General features: G+C 49.5%; 1 pseudogene; it reads left to right on the forward strand.

Moving 5' to 3' along the window:
• The first annotated feature begins 1,617 nt into the window (after window positions 1-1,617).
• LOC119244062 (immunoglobulin lambda variable 3-21-like) lies at window positions 1,618-2,343 on the forward strand (annotated as a pseudogene).
• The last annotated feature ends 4,333 nt before the right edge of the window (window positions 2,344-6,676 follow it).

Consider the following 6,676-nt stretch of genomic DNA (forward strand, 5'->3'; position numbering starts at 1 on the left):
TGGCCCCTTCATGGTCTTTGTATTCTGGCACTGACAACAGAGTTCAGCTTAGAGATGAAGGACAACACACGGGGAGGATGTGGTGAGAACTATCACTGCATCAGCAACCCATGTGTCAACTGATCTCTCTCTGGCAGGCCATGCCACAGGAACTCAGTTGAAGTGGGCCCCACCCACAGTACAGAAAACCCTAGGAACAGAGATGGTGGGCGCTTATGCCCTATGCCAAGGACAGGAGATATGCAAGAGCAAAGTGGGTGCCGTGGGCATTACTGAGGGATGTTCTTCTGTCTCTTTCTTGGGGGCATCATCACCATGGCCCCATGAAAGCACTGCAGGTGCCATCCCCTGAGTCTCCCCACACCTAAACTTCTTTGTCATCTTATGACTTTCCACTACCTGGTTGTTATGCGCTGGGTGTCTCATGTGGGCACAGCCCCTTCCTCTACCAAATGGTTCTGTTCTAAGTCTGTTTTCAGCTGTGATCCTCTAAAGACCTAATGCCTAGTCTTAGGAAGACAGGGGCCAGATAGAGAGGGTAATAATATTCACCTGTGGGACAGCACTTCATAGATCAGGGAATCTCCTCCTGAATTGAAGCTTCTGAATCCAAATCTGAACAAAGGAAACCTCTGTGCCTGCTGCACCCAGTGCACAGAGCCACCAGGGGGCAGCAGAGAGCCACCCACAGCAGGTTAAAGCCTCCCTGCAGCTTGTGCCTGGGGAGAGTCAGTCACCAGGAGCTAACAACTGAGTGAACAGGGTCATTTGTCTGCAATGTTTCTCTTGACAATGATGTCCAAATTTCAGACTCCACAGCCCCCGACCTGAGGCTCGTAGAAATTGGCTTGTTTCTCTGGCTCTTTTTCCAACATTTCCATACCTTCACACACAGCCCAGTCCGGCTAAAGTGGCCTCACTGTCCAGGCCCTGGATGAGTGCCTGGACACAGCAGGTGTCTGATAAACCTATGTTGACTTGCATACAAAAGAAGACAGCTTGTTACTAAATACCTCACCTCATCAACAGAACACAATTAGAGTGAACTCACAGAGGCACTGCTCTTAGAGTCCTTCCCAGTCCTCACTCTCATGCAGCATTACTGGATCCTGTGAAGTCTATGTGACCTGAGTGCACACGGAGGGTACTGAGGCACAGCCCCTGGGACTGTCCCAGTAGCTCAAAGTCGAAGAAATGACAGGCCTCAAAACTCCTGGGTGGGCAAGTGAGGGATTTTATGCAGAATCTGCTGCTCAGAAGCTGTGAGGACAGGGGAGGATCTGGACCTACCTAGGCTGGGTTTGTTACCTGTAGAACAGGATCAGAACACACAGGCTTCCATGGAATCTGCTGTAGAAGGGCCTGTCCAGAGAGAGGCCAGGATAGAGTCTAGGGGAGGAGATTCAAGCAGACCATGAGACCTACAGAGAAGGAGGATCCCTGAGGTGAGGTGAGGACTCTAGAAAATACCCCTCCCCTCCCTGCTGCTCCCCAAGCAGCAGCCTGGGCCTGGCTGATTTGCATACCCAGCATCTCTCTCTCAGCAAGGGGATAAGACAGGCTTGGAGTGTGTCCTGCCCAGCCTCAGCCTCAGGGAACATGATCAGGGACACCACCATGGCCTGGACCCCAATTCTCCTGGGCCTCCTGGCTCACTGCACAGGTGCTGAGCCAGACTCACTGCACCCCAACCCCTGGGCTCTTGGACAAGACTGGTTCTGAGTATGAGGCAGCCCTAGCAGGGCTATCTGTGGGGGTAGGGTGCTCATGATCTGCTCAGGATGGGGGACTGGATTGGGTAGACCCTCATTGTGCTCACAGCCTGAAGGGCTGTGCCTGCCAAGAGAAGAGGAGGGTGTGGTGTTCATTCATTTGTCCAAAATGCCATATATCAGCCAGGCTTATGGGAAGCTACAGATGACAACGATAGAAGGGGAATCCACGGGGTCACAGCAGCCATGTGTTCTCTGCCAGGCCAGGCAAGGGGGGGTGCTCTGGGAATGGGTCCTCATGTTAACCCCCCTCTCCTTTTCTCCCTGCAGGCTCTGTGGTCTCCTATGAGCTGACTCAGCCTTCCTCAGTGTCAGTGTCTCTGAGAGAGACTGCCAGGATTACGTGTCAGGGAGACAACATTGATGGTAAATATGTTCAATGGTACCAGCAGAATTCCAGCCAGTGCTGGTCATTTATGACGATAAAAAGCGGCCCTCAGGGATCCTTGACCATTTCTCTGGCTCCAAATCTGGGAACACGGCCACCCTGACCATCAGCGGTGCCCAGGCCAAGGACGAGGCTGACTATTACTGTCAGGTGTGGGACAGCAGCAGTAAACATCCACAGTGACTCAGGGCCATGGGGAGGTGAGACACAAACCTCAAACTGTCTACTTCACAGTCTCCTCTAGCCCCATGAGGATGGAGACACGGCCATGAGTAGCTCACACCGGGGTCCCATTCTGAGATCCCTTGTGTCCCTGCCCCTCCGGGCAGCATCAGCACCAGGCAGGTCAGGAGGGTGAGACTGGGAAGGTAAGGATAGAAAAACTGAAAGGGGGCACCCCAAGATCAGAAACCTGCTCTCACAATGCCAAGAGCTGAAGGTAGGGTGGAAGGGGTTAATATATCCATGAACCCAGCTATAGGCACTAAACTAAGATCCTTAGGCACCAGTGCCAGATCACCAAGCACAAGCGCTAAGCAGGTGTCAGACTGCTGTAGGGGTTGTCAGGACCTCAGAACCTGAAGGTGAAGATAAGGAGTTTCAAGTCATTGTAGAATTTCCTGGTCCTTTCAAATTCCACGTAGTTATTCAAAACCAACAACAAACAAACCACTCCATGAAGGAGTGAGCCCACCCAAAGAGAAGACTGTAGCAGTGCAGTCTCTGCACAGGCACAGGGCAGCATCATTCTGCTCACCTGTGCTTCTTCCTGCCAGCTCTCTCCCTCCTCAGGGCAACAGCCTTCCTGCCTGCCTGTGACCTGTAACAGGCCAGGGCTCCTCTTCAGGACCTCCCTCAGCAGAGGCAGTTCTCCTCAAGGCCACCTGCTTGTGACCGTGCAGGCCTCTCTCTTAGCAAACCCGTCCCTTTCGGGGCAGCCCTTTCTGCCTGCTTGTGTCGATACAAGTCCTGTATTCTTCTCTTGCTTTTATGACAAACCTGCCCCTTGGGTATAGCTAATGTTTCTGTGTCCTAGAGAAACTCGCCTGGAAACTCTGCATGTACCGCTGAAAGGGGAGCTTTGGTAAACCTTTCCCAGGGTAACCCAAGGACCCCACTCTCCAAATCAACAACTTTAAAAGTGACATCAGACCACAGGATGGGGCTCCCATGTGCTTTCTTGCCCACAGTAGTTGTGGGCATTGAGGGCCCAGGTGGAAATGTTAGGGGGAAAAGGATGTCCCAAAGCAAATTCCATATAGGCTTTGTGGACTCCACCCCTACCCCAGGCCAAAGCCAAAGACACTGGGAACTCCAAATCCCATCACCACCAAAGGGAAGGTGGCTGGGACCTGAGGGTGGGGTTAAGCAGCCAGGTGGATACAAAAGGCAGACACGTGGGCTTTGGAGGACCCCATTTTGGGCTCTCCACCAGCTCGCAGCGTCCGGCCAGCACTGAGAGTGACTTTGGGTTTCCAGGTCTTCGGATTGGGTAGGACGCATTAAAGACTTTATTTCCCTATTTTCTCCCTGAGTTGTACATTTTCCTTATTTCCTTTCCTCTTGTAAATAAACTTTTTATTAACCTTTTTGTGTGTGTCTGTAGTAGAGTATTCATAAGTCCCTTTAAAGCGCGCGGGTGAGGACCCACAGCCAGGAACCCTTTTAATATCAGGGTTGCTCTATAACAGCTTGGCGCCAAACGTGCTTTGCAAGTTTCACCCGTGGTTGACCAGCCCAAAGTAATTTTTCTTGCATTGGTCACCATAAAAGTGCATTAGGTGCACTCGCAGGACTCGCAGTGAAACTCTTTGTTTCACGTCTTGAAAAGTTTTTTTTTTTCCGCGCATATGGCTGTTGTGGGTGTGGTTTTGACCTCAACCATGAACTTCAGCAGTTTAATCCCTAACCTGAGTTCTTTCAGTTTTTTTCCGGCCTTGAATTTAAGTAGCCTTTTTCCGTTAAATATTACCACCAGTTTGATAAGTGTAAATAATTGGATTAAACCTAGTGTATGGCACATGATTTTAATTCTGTATACATATGTGAATGGTTTACAAGCCATCCCTTTGCAGTCTGTGCTTCTGGGTGTTTTTTTGGTAATGTGCATAGGCGCCATGTGCTACATTCTTGGTTCTATTGTTAGGGGGAAAAGGATGTCCCAAAGCAAATTCCATACAGGCTTTGTGGACTCCACCCCCACCCCAGGTTAAAGCCAAAGACACTGGGAACTCCAAATCCCATCACCACCAAAGGGAAGGTGGCTGGGACCTGAGGGTGGGGTTAAGCATCCAGGTGGATACAAAAGGCAGACACGTGGGCTTTGGGGGGCTCTCCATTTTGGCTCTCCTCCAGCTCGCAGCGTCCGGCCAGCTCAGAGAGTGACTTTGGGTTTCCAGGTCGTCGGATCGGGTAGGACGCATTAAAGACTTCATTTCCCTATTTTCTCCCTGAGTTGTACATTTTCCTTATTTCTTTTTCTCTTGTAAATAAACCTTTTATTAACCCTTTTGTGTGTGTCTGTAGTAGAGTATTCGTAAGTCCCTTTAAAGCGCGCGGGTGAGGACCCACAGCCAGGAACCCGTTTAATATCGGGGTTGCTCTATAACAGCTTGGCGCCCAACGGGATTCGCAAGTTTCACCCGTGTTTGACCAGCCCAAAGTAATTTTTTCTTGCGTTGGTCACCATAAAAGCGCATTAGGTCTGCAGGACTCGCAGTGAAACTCTTTGTTTCACGTCTTGAAAAGTTTTTTTTTTTTTTTTCCCGCGCATACGGCTGTTGTGGGTGTGGTTTTGACCCAAAGGTGGCCTCAACCATGAACTTCAGCAGTTTAATCCCTAACTTGAGTTCTTTCAGTTTTTTTCCGGCCTTGAATTTAAGTAGCCTTTTTCCATTAAATATTACCACCAGTTTGATAAGTGTAAATAATTGGATTAGACCTAGCTTATGGCACATGATTTTAATTCTGTATACATATGTGAATGGTTTACAAGCCATCCCTTTGCAGTCTGTGCTTCTAGGTGTTTTTTTGGTAATGTGCATAGGCGCCATGTGCTACATTCTTGTTTCTATGAGAAGTAGTGGATATATTTCACATACTGAGAATGTGCTGCAACAAATTCAAGCGCTTAACTTAGCGATGAAACAACAAAATCAGGCTTTTGAGTCAGCTTTTCAAAGCGTGCAACATCAAGTGCAACGACAAAATCAGACTTTTGAGTCAGCTTTTCAAAGCATGCAGGATCAAGTGCAACGACAAAATCAGGCTTTTGATTCAGCTATTGGCAGTGTGAGGGACGAAAATCGTAACGTTTTTGAGTCCGCCTCTAAAAGTGTGCAGGACCAGATACAGGCCGCCCTCCATGAATGGGATATGACGCAGAAGAAGGCTAGAGTAATGGTGCAGAGAAGAGATAAATGTTCTCCTTCCCGTGAGGACTGCAGAAGGGCAGAGTTAGAAGAGGAGGAAGAGATTCATATGCTACATACCTTAAACTCCTCTGGACAAAGGCTTTCTCCACATGAAGTGGCCCCTCCTGCACAGACTCCTGAGGCTTCAGGACAAAGGCCTTCACCACTTGACCAGGCCCCTCCTGAGGCCCCTCCTGCACAGATTCCTGAAGCCTCACAGCCTCCATTGCCCTCCAGGGAGGTAGTTATCATGGCTTCTCCTCCCCACACTAGGAGCGGCACCCATTTTGGCAGTAAGGACCACTCTGTGGCAGGACAGTTTCCTCTTCGCCAGCTGCCGATAGGTGGCGTGAATGAAGAGGGGAGACCTGCTGGGTACTTTTGGTCGCACCGTCCTTTTTGCACCTGGGACCTCCAAACTTGGAAGAACTCTGTTCCCCCGTACCGGCAGGCTCCTAAGAGGATGGCGGACTTGTTTGCCTCCGTTTTTCTCTCCCACTGCCCTAACTGGGCAGATATACAGTTGATGTTACAAGTTTTACTAGGTCTAGATGAGCAGAGGATAGTAGTGAGGAAAGCCAGGGAGGAGGCTGCACGTCTCTGCCAACAGGATAGCCAATCCCCAGAGCCACAGATTGCTGTCCCAGAGGTAGATCCTAAATGGGACCCCAACAATGGAGGAATGGCGAAGTTGGATCTGTATAAAAAATGTTTATTGGTAGGACTGGAGCAGGGAATCCCCAAACATAAAAATGTTAACAAATTATTGGACCTTACACAAGGGGCTAATGAGGATCCATCAGAGTTCCTTGAGAGGATTATTCAGACGTATACAGACCACATGGATATAAATCCGGATGCCCCAGAAAATGCTCGTTTGTTCACTATGGTGTTCATCACATATTGTGCTCCAGACATAAGGAAACAGTTAGCAAAGGTAGACGGCATCACAGAGATGAGTCCGTCCCAGGTAGTGGACTTAGCATTTAAGGTTTATAATAATAGAGAGAACAGGAGAGAGGACAGGAGACCGAAACCTGCGACAGTTTTTGTACAAAGACAGCACAGGCCAGGGTTTCGGGAAAACAGTAATGGACAGAGAC

Source organism: Talpa occidentalis, unplaced genomic scaffold (genome assembly GCF_014898055.3).
Source record: "Talpa occidentalis isolate TD23 unplaced genomic scaffold, MPIMG_talOcc4v2.1 talOcc4.14, whole genome shotgun sequence".
Lineage (NCBI taxonomy): Eukaryota > Metazoa > Chordata > Mammalia > Eulipotyphla > Talpidae > Talpa > Talpa occidentalis.